At 36.5% G+C, this 12,998-nt stretch overlaps 1 protein-coding gene across 2 annotated transcripts in view; it reads left to right on the plus strand.

Moving 5' to 3' along the window:
- Positions 1–12,998, plus strand: part of HS3ST5 (heparan sulfate-glucosamine 3-sulfotransferase 5) — a 191,491-nt gene that overhangs the window by 12,798 nt on the left and 165,695 nt on the right. The window contains exon 1 of one of the 2 annotated variants that reach the window (XM_033056011.2): positions 8,422–8,563. The exons of the other annotated variant lie outside the window; for it this stretch is intronic. The gene's annotated coding sequence lies outside the window, so the exon portion shown is untranslated. Of the gene's footprint in view, positions 1–8,421; positions 8,564–12,998 lie in introns of those variants that run through there. 2 annotated transcript variants of the gene reach the window in all.

Consider the following 12,998-nt stretch of genomic DNA (forward strand, 5'->3'; position numbering starts at 1 on the left):
GGTATCAGTGCCAATAGCTTCCTATAAGCTGTGAAAAAAACAGATGTTACTCTGGCCTAAATTGTGCCTTCCTCTTGACTGCTTTCAGCAGGGTGCAGGCCTGACTCTGACCCCACTCCCTGAACTAACCTTGAAGCTGCTGTTACAGTGGTGGAGACCTCTCAATTAGCCTGATGCTGCAACTGTTTGACACATGCTACAGCAAAATTGTCCTTGCCTGACTGTGGCAGCTGCTGCCTCCAAAGTGATACTGTCTGCTTATAACTCAAAGTATAACTCTGTCATACATACACTTAGTGCAGAATGGCTCTTAAAAGGCATTTTAATCTGCTGGCATTTTAGTTCGTAGGCCTCTGGGGTCAGGTTGAAAAATTACACTAATGCTGAACTTACTCTGATATTCTGGGCAGCCTTCTGAATTTTAAATAACTATCCTCAGAAGGCTACCCTTTTCAAAAATTATCTTAAAGACTGCACACAGAATTTTAAGCTAAGTTCAGTTACCACACTGATATGCAGACTGAATTTTATAAAAATGTAGGGTAAGAATCTCTGAATTTACAGATACCAGCAGTTATTTTAGTTTTCATTATCAGGGTATCTGTTCCTACAGTGCTAACTATATGAGTTCTGTGTTACAGTAATTGTTAATATTTGCATCTGAATTAACTGTTCCGCATTGCTGGTTTTGTCGCTGACTGCCTATTCAAATATGTGGGATTATTTTGAAACCTACATAGGAACTGATTCTTTTATAGTCTAGAAATAGGCAAGGCAAAAGATGCAGGTCTATTTTTCCAACCAATGGCTCTTCTTAATCCATTCCCTTATATATATATAGAAAAAAATAGATTACCACCTCTTTGCCTTTGGAAATATTTATGCAAGTATTTAATATTTTGCTTATTCAGCATTTGTTGCTTCTCCCAGTGGTCTACTTGGATTGTTACTGACTCTCATCATACCCCCCCCAGCCTGTGTTTCACAGCTTCTTCTTCTTCTGCTGTGCCCTCTTCTATTGCAAAATTGATGAGTTGAGCTTGTCCAGCTCAATCCATTGGGCTCCTCTTCTGGTCCTCTACCACGTATCTCCTCTGATCTGACCCTGCCCTCAGACTCTTTCCAGAGTGCAGATTACAGTGGGCATCTAGCCATGGAATTGGACCAGCTTTTGGGCACAAAATAAACCCCACTGCTTCCAGTCAGGACTGAAACCCGCTAGCCATCTGTTCTGCCTGATTGTTAGGGACATGGGCTACCCAGAGGTAGATTTTAGCAAGGCCTTGAGCAGGTGTACCTTTCTGATTTGTCTGAACCCTCTCTTGCTTGCAGCCTCAAAGACATGCTAAGTATTCTATATTCTCAGTACTGAAATCAGATTTTGAAGAGCTGTAAACAGTTCCCATTTTACAGCACATCTTCTTACTCAGCTTGACTGGAACTGTTTTCCTTTGGGAGGAGGTCTTTCTGAGCCAGAGGGAAAGGAAGGATGAGCTCAATATATTCCTTGTTCTACCAGCTGCCACCAAACATATTCATCTTCCCTCTGAGGAACTGTGAGTCCAGATCCATTCACACTGCGCGCCCTGATGAGACAGAGTGACATCTTCCGTGATAGGTGATGAGACTGTGGTTCCAACCTCAGGGGGTTTTTTAGGCTGGCTTTTTTTTTTTTCTTTTTTTTTTTTTGTCACATCTAATGAAGAATGCCAAAGCAGATGTGTTTCACTGTTGTACTTTCAAGAGCAGAGTGAAATAAAAAACCTAGGATGGCAGCTACAGTGAACTCTTGCAGCATGCTGTATACCTGGACTGTGAGGAAAAGTAATTCTTTGGTTGCTCCGATAAGTCGCAATCTTTTCTGAGTGCTCCAGCAAGCTCTAGGAAGAAGGTTTAACAACTTCTCATCTACACTGTGTTGGAAAAGCCTTGTTCACTCTGCCATGTGTCCAGCCTTTTGCTAGTTAGCAAAGAGTTTCTAGAATGCTACTTCAGCTCCTTTTAAGATTGTGTATCTTATTTTTAGATTGACAGCAAACTGTGCCTGGCAGTGACATCTGCAAGCTATTCTTTCTGGGCCTGAATGGTGGCTTTTGTGTTAGATGTGTGATGCATAAACACGCCAGTTCTGCTCTTTGAGTAGAAGGAGGGCACAGTTTGCTTCAGAGGGTTTATTTTATCCTTGTCCTAGTCTAACATCATTACCTCCATATGAACTGGGTGACTCTGATTGTTAGTTGAGGTAGACAATTGTTCTGAGTCTGCACTGGAGCCTTTAGGTAAAAATACATCCCAAATAATACGAGTGAAAAAGTAATGATAATGCTTCATATTATTTACCAACAAAAAAGAGGAGGAAATAAACCATTACTTTAGTAAACAAATTGTTCTGTTAATGTCTATAGGCACACAGTTGCATAGAAGATGTAAAGATATATCACAAAATCCCTGTCTTTTGATGTTTTGCAAGACTCCTCTTTCAAAAGTTTTCGTTGGGGTCCTTAGGAGGACAGAGTTCTGCTGCCAAAATATTCTGCCTGATTAGTAGTTAATTTTTTCATTTTGGGAAAATCTTGGTTGAAAAATAAAAAACACCATAACATCAAAATGTAATTTCATCGTCCTTCGCTTCCTCTTGGGAAATACAGCTATCCCCTTTTTGTGAACCACAATTGCGATTTTTATCCAACAGATTCAGGTCTTGAATAACGAAATACTGTATTACTTGCTTTCATAATGCTAGTGAACCATGTCAATTTTTCATTTGTATGAGGAATGACCTGTGCTTTCTTATCCTTTCCTCTCTCCTAGAATTTGACACAAATTTTCAATGCCACAGGAAGAAAATAACATTACATCTATGCAAAAATAATCCACTTCATCATATGTCATTCTTAGCAGTGTCACACTTTCACCTTTTTCAAAATTAGAAGATGAATTAATAAATTGGTGTTTGTTCCAATCATAATGGAAAACTGTGACTACTTAAACAGGCTCATGCCCTCCTTGTAATTGAAATTTGCAAATATTAATGAGATTATACCAGTGTTCTGTCAATAAATATTATCAATTGAGTTCATTTGTGTGGAGGTCCTGGGATTTCTGCAGAATGATTTTGCGTTGACACTCTGAAGGTTTCATATTAGATGTGACAGATCATGACTACATTTTTTAATTAACTCAAGTCCTCTCAAACTTTATATAACGTGTCAAGGCGTATAAAGTATACATCTCTTGCACATGTCAGCAGAGAGGAGGAAAGCACACTGATGTTACTGTTGCTTATGAAGATTTACAACTATTTGGAGAGGTGCAGCTGCATCCCTAGCTGAAAGAAACCAAGTGACAGATAATCTAGATCTATCCTGGGTGTGACTTGTTCCTGAATGAAGATATATCTCTCCTGGCCAAAAAACATACAGCACTGCCTCTGAGACACATAGTTCTAAGGTCCTACCTCATTATTAGGTGGCAGCTTTGCAATAAAAAGTGACCCTGTACTTTACAAACTCTTTAGTTACTTATAGGGAAAAGCTGCTGGAGGAAGTTGAATCATTTTTGCACAGGGCCTGACACAGCCATAGCTGAAGGCATGTACATACGCAGAGAGCAGGAACCCTGCCTGTGACAGCACCACTTGGTGTCACCTGCCATACAGAAATCACCATCGAGCAAGTTCTAACTACCTGAGGTATGTTTAATAACCCTGAGGAGTCCAAACATGGTTTTCAAGAGGTTATAATTCCTGAAAACGTCCCTGAATAGAAATTTCCAGGATCACCCTACCTGGAAAGGTCAAGGAAAAGAGTATCTATTTTTATCTCTGAGGAAAACTCCATGCAAATCATTAAAAAAGCAAAATGCTTGAATATTTTTAATGCCTGTGAAAACTGAAATTTCAGAGTTGAAAAACTGAAAAATGTGGATCCAAAATTGTCACACAAATATATTTTCCTGAAACTGCACTTGTTCATTCCAGTGATGTCTGACTGAGCTCCAGCTTTTCAAAAAGTATATAGTGAAAAGATTTTTTTTCGGAATTTATTTATAAATGTAGCTCCCTCTATATTTTTGTAATTGTTTGGAATATCCTGAGCATTCAAAGGAATGAAAGAGATCACTTATCCTCTGTATTTGGCATGAAGGGTGTCCTAATGCACATTTCAGCTTTTCATTGTAGAAGAATGCTATCCTGTGGATTGCTTACAGAAAATGGGAGAGGCTATAACTGGTAGAGGCAGTCAAATGACATTGTGTAGTACACAGTCAGCATATTTCAAACTAAGAAATCCTTTTTTCTTTTGTTACCTTCAAGTTTTCCTTGGAAACATTGCCAGATAACCATGGAAAAATCCTATTAAAAGTACAACTAGTGAGAGAACACTTAAACTGTCATTGTGCAAAACTGTAAACTTAATATAAATAACTTATTGAAAGTATTGCCTCCCAATTTTCTGTGTTCTCTGTTTTGAAAAAAGTCAGACAGAATTATCATATTTTTTCTTCTGACCTTAAAATCCATGTCAGCACGTTTTATTTTTTATTGGAACCTGGTACAGCATTTCTCTGGTGATTTTCTGAAGGTTCTATCTTCTATTTTAAAATAAAAGCAGAAAATCAAGGTGGGGGTGAGGGCAAGGTGGAGAGGAGAAGCATAAATCTCTGGCTGTGACCATGAAAAAGAAAACTTAAAAATACCCTCAAAGAGTTAAGATTTTGGCTTTTTTTTCTTTCCTTTTTTTTTTCCCCTAAGAGAACGTGACTGGCTCTTGAATTTTGATATTTGATATAGTCTAATTTTAGGTGTGAATAGTCATATTGCAAAGCTCTTTGTATATACATTGGGTCTGAGTTTGCCTTTGTGCTGTACAAGAATTCTCAGTTCATTTCTTACTGCCTGAACCCCACCACAAAACTAAGCCAACCCAATATTTTTCCCAGTTAATTAAGAAAAAACTTCTATTCTGTAGGAGACTTTCTGAAAAAAATTTGACTTGAAGATAATTTAAATAAGGAGAGATTCCAAAACTGATTACTATCCGGTCATTCAAATACTTTTCCTAGCGATAGAAATTCATAAAATCATGGCATGGCTTTCAGTATCATCTCTGAATTTCTGTCACACTCAGGATATTTCCCTAGTATAATAATTTAATTTTCCAAAACTATATCTGTGACTCCATAGTATATGAGTTCAGAAACTAATACTAGAAAAATAATCTTTGCTGTATTCTTTTCAGAGAAATAAGTATGCTATTAATTAGTAAAATATATCAAAAAAGTTATTGCAGAAACCATTACAGTTGATTTATCTCCCATATTCCAGAAACTCCTGTTTTTTTAAAAAAAATTTGTATTTTAATTTAATTATTCTACAGATTACCAAATCTTACTGCAGTGTTCAATGTAGAAAATGAACAGGGTGAAGGGTAAAGCTCTTCAATCTGTATGTGCACAAGGTACTTTTCACTGTGAACTTCTAAAAATACCTCCTTTTTTTTTTTTTTTTTTAATTGGTCATGCATTCAGAAAGTTATCACATCTGTGGATTTCATAGGAGCATATCCATTGGCTGTTCCAGTGTGAACATTCTTACATGAGATTAAATGCTTAGACTCATATTTCAGCCTTTTACTTTCTTTGCATGTATAAACCAGATCATGCACAGGCATATATTTCAACAGACATAGAATTTTCAAAATATGTTGAATTACTTGTACTTTAAGATTTAATATTAGTTTACAGACAAATACATATTGCATATATGTATGTTTATTTATTTATTTATTTATTCATTTATTCATTTATTTCTCTTTAGGCATTTCCACTTTATAAATTGGAATAAAAATTTTTACACTTACCTATCAATAAAAGTCATTATTTGTTACATTCCTGTAGATTGTGCATTTCAGCAAATCGGGCTTTCATCTGGCTGAATTATTGGATTTACCTTCCTTTTGTATATCTGTACATTTCTGTTTTTTAAAATACAGTGTTTACAACTATTTATAAGGAGACAAAAGATACCTAATGGGAGTGAAAATGTTCAAATACTCAGTTAGAAAGGATGCTAATGTACTAGTAGGACAGAGATGTCTGTACTAGAAACGGTAAACATCTCCTGTAATTTTTTAATATGATTGAAGCCACAGGCTTCTCTCTGACAAGACATACACAGTTTCATAAAACTTTCTCATCTATTAGTTCATACATCTGCCAATTGAATATGTGACCAATAACTGAAACAAATGAAATTTATTGGAAATAAATCATAATTAAATTAAATTATTATAACTTTCAAAACAAGGAACTTGCTTTTCAGGATATTCTTTCACAACATGAGCTTTAAAAATTTTTTTAAAGGAAACAAGGGGAAACCTCCCTAAGTTTTGCTATATACACCCTAAGAACTCTTAAGGTATTTCATGCATTTAAAATAAGAGAACAAGCTGTTTACTTTTTCTATTACAGCGGGTATTCCACAGTATTTGCTTGTTACACTGTGGGCAAAAAAGAGAATGCTGCAGGTTCCATTCCCAGTGTGGTAAGAGGAGCATGGTTCCATCATCGGACTATTGCTCTCACTAAACCTCTGCAATGCTTTTGGAAGACCTTGAGATCTAAAGATTTGATCTATCATATAAACAGTTAAATGCAGCTTCTGCAGCATCCATGACAGTAATTCCATACAGGAGTAAAGGTGAAGTTTAGGGCAAGATGTATAAACTGCTTTATAAGATCTTGGAACTATCTCAACATTTTTGGTCAGGTGGACACCTTTATCTGTGGCATTAATGTAAACATGTGTAGTCAAGGAAAAGCATGGAAGGGCTCTGAGAATGCCAGAAAAAGATCAGAGTGTCAACTCAAACGACATGTAGTGATTCTTTTCATTCAAAAGATCTTGTATGACTGGCTGACCTGTAGGAGCCAACTGACTACGCATAATTTACCAAACAGTGTTTGGGTCTGGATTGAGAGGCAGAGGAAAAGAAAACAGATCTGCAATCTGCTGGTGATAGCTGCATCATTTCTGCACTGTCTCAAGAGAACCTGTGGCACAATAGGGAGGGAGTTTCAATGTGTAACCAACAAGTGAACCCAGCTCCAGAGTGTAATATCCCCTACACCGGTAAGTAAGCAAACTCTGATGATAGGGCCTCTCTGGTTTCTGTGATCTGAGATAGGTCTCACCTGGGGTGAAAACATGGGGAGACATCAGACTCTCTGCGGTGGCAGCTCTCCTATATGTGATCCGGTGTGTGACATGGGCAGGGCTCCCAGCATGACTGCAGTGCAGCAATCCCTTTGAGATGCTCAGGCAGGACAAATTTTTAACAGCTGCCTTGGTAGCTAATTAGCCCTATCCATGCTTTGAAATTTGGTTCAGTCAGTACACGATGAAAAGACTTATTTACGTATTTTCCACCTGTTGCCTGTTTTTCTATCATCCTAGGGTTCCTGAAAATGTAATATAATGCCAAGGTTTCCTGGAGTAATAGTGTGTTTGAACCAGTACTATTCAAAGGACTCCAATTTTAAACTACTAAAACCCAAACCAGATGACTCCTAACTTTTAATTTTTTTAACTGTATTACATTTTCATCTTACTTTTTCATGAGTTTTTTTGGTTTTTGGGGTTTTTTTTGTTTTTTTTTTTCCCCTGGGAGGAATTCAAAGAAATCCAGTGCAATAGCAGAAGAAATAAAAGCACATCATCCTAATGGAAGTGATTTTTTCTTTCCATTGATATTGAATGAGATATCCTGCCTTTGTTGAAAAAAAAAAAATAAACAATGAGGGAATAAAAGGACTAGGAAACTTAATATGTTTCTTATTCTTTCAGTGTCATTTATACCAGATTTCTAATCTGATTGTAACATCAGAAAAAGGTCATGACAGCCAAGAGCCCATTTACATCTTTCCTTGCTTTGCAAACTTTTGTACTTAAATTTCCTTTGCATATTTATAACCCTTTCGCAATTGTACACAAGTAACTGATATTTCTGCTAAATCTTGGCAGTAGATAAATTTGCATAGTGAGTTGATACTTGAGTTTGTGAAGGAAAAATAAGAAGTAGGAAAGGACAGGAAATTGCTTTTGTGATGTGTTAAAGTACCCTAAAATGATCCAAAACCAAACCATCCCCACAATGTGGAGCTTTCTTACAGCTACACACTGTGTCACTTGACATATCAGAGGGCTGTAATTCATCACAGAAGTGTAATCTGTCTTGTATTAACAAATAAAAATCCATAAAATATACTTTCTTTCCTTTTCTGGTTTTCTTCACCCTCTATAATAATGTTGGACTTCATTGTTTTGTGTATTGAATCTGCATACATGACTGATGGTTATGTCACTGGGAAGGAACTAAATCCCTGCTTGTCCCTCTAGATGAATGCTGAATCTCTCCAGTATTTGGCACGTTTCTGCACAGTTCATAATGTCATATGCCACTGCCCCTATGATGGACTGCAGCCTGCAAAGAGACTGCCACCATTATGCTGTTGACATGCTCACCCTTTCTGCCATGGGAAGTGTGCACTAGCTGCATTTGAGGTAGGGAAGCTGATAATTTTTTAAGCTCAGAAGCTAGCGGTGAAGAATCTCCTCTTAGCCAAATACTGAGGGCAGATAAAACTGCAGGGCAGCAGAGGTCACCCAGCCCTAAAGAACAGAATAACTTATCTCCCCAACTGCCAGCAGCACATCTTCAGGTGGTGACAGCAGAAACTCACCTGCTGTGGGTCTGTAGCAGGCCAGAATAGCCCATTTCCATGGAGTTGTTAGCATCTTCTGGGTGGGAATGGCCATCTTTTCTTGTCTGCTCTAGGAAATCCCAAACATGTATTTCTATTTAGCTCTCAAGTCTTTCCCACCTGTAAGATGATGGTGTGGTGAGAAAAGTATGGCTTTGCACTATAAACCAGACAAGAAAGGCAAGAGAGCTATTTAGCCAGAGAACCCCTAGGACATACCAAGTTTGTGTTTGTTAGCCAGGAGTGGCTAATTTCTTATTAACTTGTTTTTTAATTTTATGATGTCTATAGTAGAGCACAGTTCCCCAATAAACCCATTAGTTGAATAGTTGACCTTAAATGCTTAAATATATTCTTTAACGATTTTATTTGTGTATAGATTCTCTTTGAAACAGCTGGAAGGGTTTTTTAGACATTGAGTATTAATTTTGTAATTCACATGTAACTTTCCATAATCATGTAAATGTAAGTTCTAATTAACAGTGTAGAAAACAAATTATTCTGTTAATCTGTGACATACCATTAAATTTGATATTTTAACCATGATGAACTATAATTAGATGAAATATAATTAGATAAAAATCATGTCCAGAGCATTTGGTATGAAAAGAAAAATATATGGCTGTGTAAATATGCACCATTATGATAAATTTATTACAAAAATAATCCAAAAACTAGTTTGTTCTAAGTTGGCTTAGTGGTCTTGTTCAGAACATTGCAGGAGTAATTTAAAAGAGCTCTCAGTTTTATCCACATTATACATAATGAAACTGTCAAATTGAATCATTAGTATACTAATTTTGGCTCTCTTAATAATCCTTTTTGCATTGTATATTCTTACACAATCTTACAATGATGTGGGATTTATATAATTGTTGGGTGCACTAACAGCTTGTCTATAGAAAAGGAGAACAATTTTAAAAATAACCACTGCTTTCAGATGTGCAGTTTGAGAAATCTTATTTAGTCATCCAAAACAAGAAGAAATTAAAATCAAGGATCATCATGTCAAACCAGTAGCTCACCTTTTTACCAAGCTGTAAAGTAAGCAAGCAGCCATCTAACAAATGGCAGACACGTAAAATTACTAGGAAGGTTTTGAAACCAAGAGATAAAATGTTAGTAAACGTCACAACCAGAGCACTTTCTTTTCAGCCCTCTTGTAAGGGTGCATTATGATTCAGAGTTCAATAGCATGAGTGTGCAGTAGTTTTTCTGAAGGAATCTTGACTCATCTGGTATGATGATTAGAATAGGCTCTCTAGTGAGCAGTGCTTCAATTATTTTTTTCTTTTTACTGTTTACCAAGCCAGCCCATGCCTTGTTCACTTTATGCTGTAATGGTCTTATTTTGAAGATAGAAATCCTGACTTTCTCATTGACTTTTTTCAGCGTTCATTGTTGAGATTTGCAAAAGTCACTAATGTAATTATTAATTTTCATATATCCTGAAGAGTAAACAGGTTATCATTAGTATATTTTTGCAGTTCAGAATTGAAGTTCAACTAAATGTTAGGGCATGAATTAATTTTTTCTGTTCAGCTTGAAATTCTACTATACAGATATGAAGACCTCAAAGGGAAAATGAAGGAACAAGGTGGAGAAGATGCCTGGTTTCTTTCATATGTATTAAAAAAACTCCAGAAGGAACAGTCCAGCTGTGCAAATGTTCATTTGCAGAAATGTTCATTTCCAGAATATGACTCATTCAAGCAAATTTCTTTAAAGCCAGAAACAAAGAACTGATTTTCTTAAAAAAAAAAAAAAAAAAAAAAAAAAATTGAGCGTTCCACTCTATGAAATATAGGATTCTGGGATGGGGGGAGTTTGTGTACATGCAGAGGGTAGGAGAATGCAATGGTACCTCTCCAATGTGTGAGGAAGCAAAAAACCCAGAAAATACATGAGAGCAGATGGGACCATGGTTGGGTGTTATTCTAACACTACTAGAGTGGTGACCTAACTTTTGTAATATAGATTGGTTCATTTATTTGTGGAGGTTTTTTGGTTGTTTTTCACTTTTTAATGCATTTCTATAAATGTCCACAAAATAGCTAACAAATAACAGATGTAGAGGCCTATCTAAAATCTATATTGAAGATTTATTATCACTTCAAAATGCTTGGAATTCAAATGATAGGTGCTTTTTTCTCTGCATTTGAATGGTGTATTTCATCGATAAGCTGCATGTATGTAATGGATGTTTGCAATAATTATTTGTGATTTCCTTGTTTCCACATATCTCATATTATAAATAGCTACTGTATAGGGCTTTTCTCCTACCAGAAGTTCTTTGTTTGAAAAAAGCCTTTTGTTTTATTAATTACAATATCAAATTCCAATTACTACTAAATTTGGATGCAATTAAAGAATTTTCAAAAAATTCAATATCTTTGAGTACAATTGTTTCTAGTAGTTCATCTCTATGGTTTGGTTTGGTTTGTTTTGGTTTGGTTTGGTTTGGTTTAGTTTGGTTCCCCACCACCACTGCCAAGAGGAACTAATGAAACTAAACCCTGGTGTGGCACTTTGCTTTGTATTCGTATGGGTGTTCTTTTACGAGATCCTCAGCTTCGAGTGTCACAGGAAAAATATGCTTTGCTACTTTTTACAAGAACAGGGATGTTAAACTCTGGTCTTGGCTATGTTCCAGTTTGACTAATTAATATTCTGCATAGTTTCTCTAAAATTTCAAATTAAAAGATTGGTTTTTAATTTAGACTAGTAGCAAATAGAGTATCAGATATATATATTGCCCTTCAGAAAAGGCTGAAATTTCTTACTGCAATTTAGTATCACGTAGCATAATCAACTCTGAGGAAAACCTATTGTGGAAATGTTAATAGGCTCCAAGAAACTAAGTTTGTCTATTCAGAGCAGTGCTTACCTGTTGCAGGATATCAGGTCTTTGATTGTAAATTCTAATTCATGTAAAAAAAAAAGTTTTAAATGAGTCATGTGTGGTACATATGGTACAGCAACAAGACAATGTTATTGCTTAAAGAATAACCAAAATGGATTTCAAGATTTCTGTGACCTTACTGACCCCTAGGAGGACAGAAGTAATCAGAGTCCTTGGGAACAGATGTGCACAGGGTTGTTAAGTGGTGCTCTTGACTTGGGGGAAGATGGGGTGATGCACACACTTGCCTTTCTATTGAATGTCACAGCTGGCCTGGGCAGATCAGAGCATCTGGTGCTTCCCCTGAAACGCTGCTCTACAGTCCCCTTATCAGAAGCTCTGTGTTCTGCTGGATTCCCACACCTGTCACTTGCATAATAGAACTGAGAATGACCCCAGTGCAATACAGAAACTAAATTATGCAATCCGTAACAGCAAATTTACAGTTTCAAGATTCAACCACATAATTATATAAATGGACATGGATCTAAAAATACAGTAATGCAGCTGTGTTTTATCTTGTGTTTTAGGAGACAACAAAGGATGAGTCTTTAATGAACCAGCTCTCTCTTTTCCCACTCTCTTTTGTCTTTCAACTCTAAGTACTCAACAATCCCACTGTAAAAGATGTTGAAGATAAATGTTGTATTTGATTAATATCCAAAGTTGTTGAGTCTTTTCCACTGCTATAGGTAGGATGAAGGATGTAGTGGAAGGACTCAAGGTTCTTTATTCAAAGAAGTCTTGTGATTTTGAGAGAAGGAGTTTCTGGTATATGTCAGGGTTGTAAAATGCTAACCTGCAGACATGGCATGCGTTTCTGAATTATACAGTAATCCACATCGAGATAAATAGGATCAAATTAAAAGCAGATACTGAGTACTACTGGTTTCTGAATTTGGGATGGGCTTTGGGAGTTTACAGATGATCTCTTTAGGAAATCTGGTTCTCCCACCTTATTATGTCCCATGCTTTAGAGAGGTAACTGTAGCTTTCCTTGTCATACTTGAGCCAGAATGATCAGTCATCCCACATATATGTAAAATATATTCCTGGTAACTTGGGCTACCAACCCATTGGCACCTGAATTTTCAGAGCTTTTGATACATTCATTTTATCTGAGCCAGTCTCCAAATGGAAAGGGCTAGTCTTAAGTCAAAATCACATAATCCTGGAGAAACTGCGTGCCATATCTGCTTTAGCACAACTACATGGCTTGGTCCTTATCTGTCACCTCTGCTTCAAAGAACACTGAGAAGACACTGATTTGAGGAGTGAATCTCACTGGAAGAAAGAGTTTGAAGACAGCCTTGTAAGAAAAAAAGCATAAGAT

The sequence above is a fragment of the Catharus ustulatus genome, chromosome 3 (genome assembly GCF_009819885.2).
Source record: "Catharus ustulatus isolate bCatUst1 chromosome 3, bCatUst1.pri.v2, whole genome shotgun sequence".
Lineage (NCBI taxonomy): Eukaryota > Metazoa > Chordata > Aves > Passeriformes > Turdidae > Catharus > Catharus ustulatus.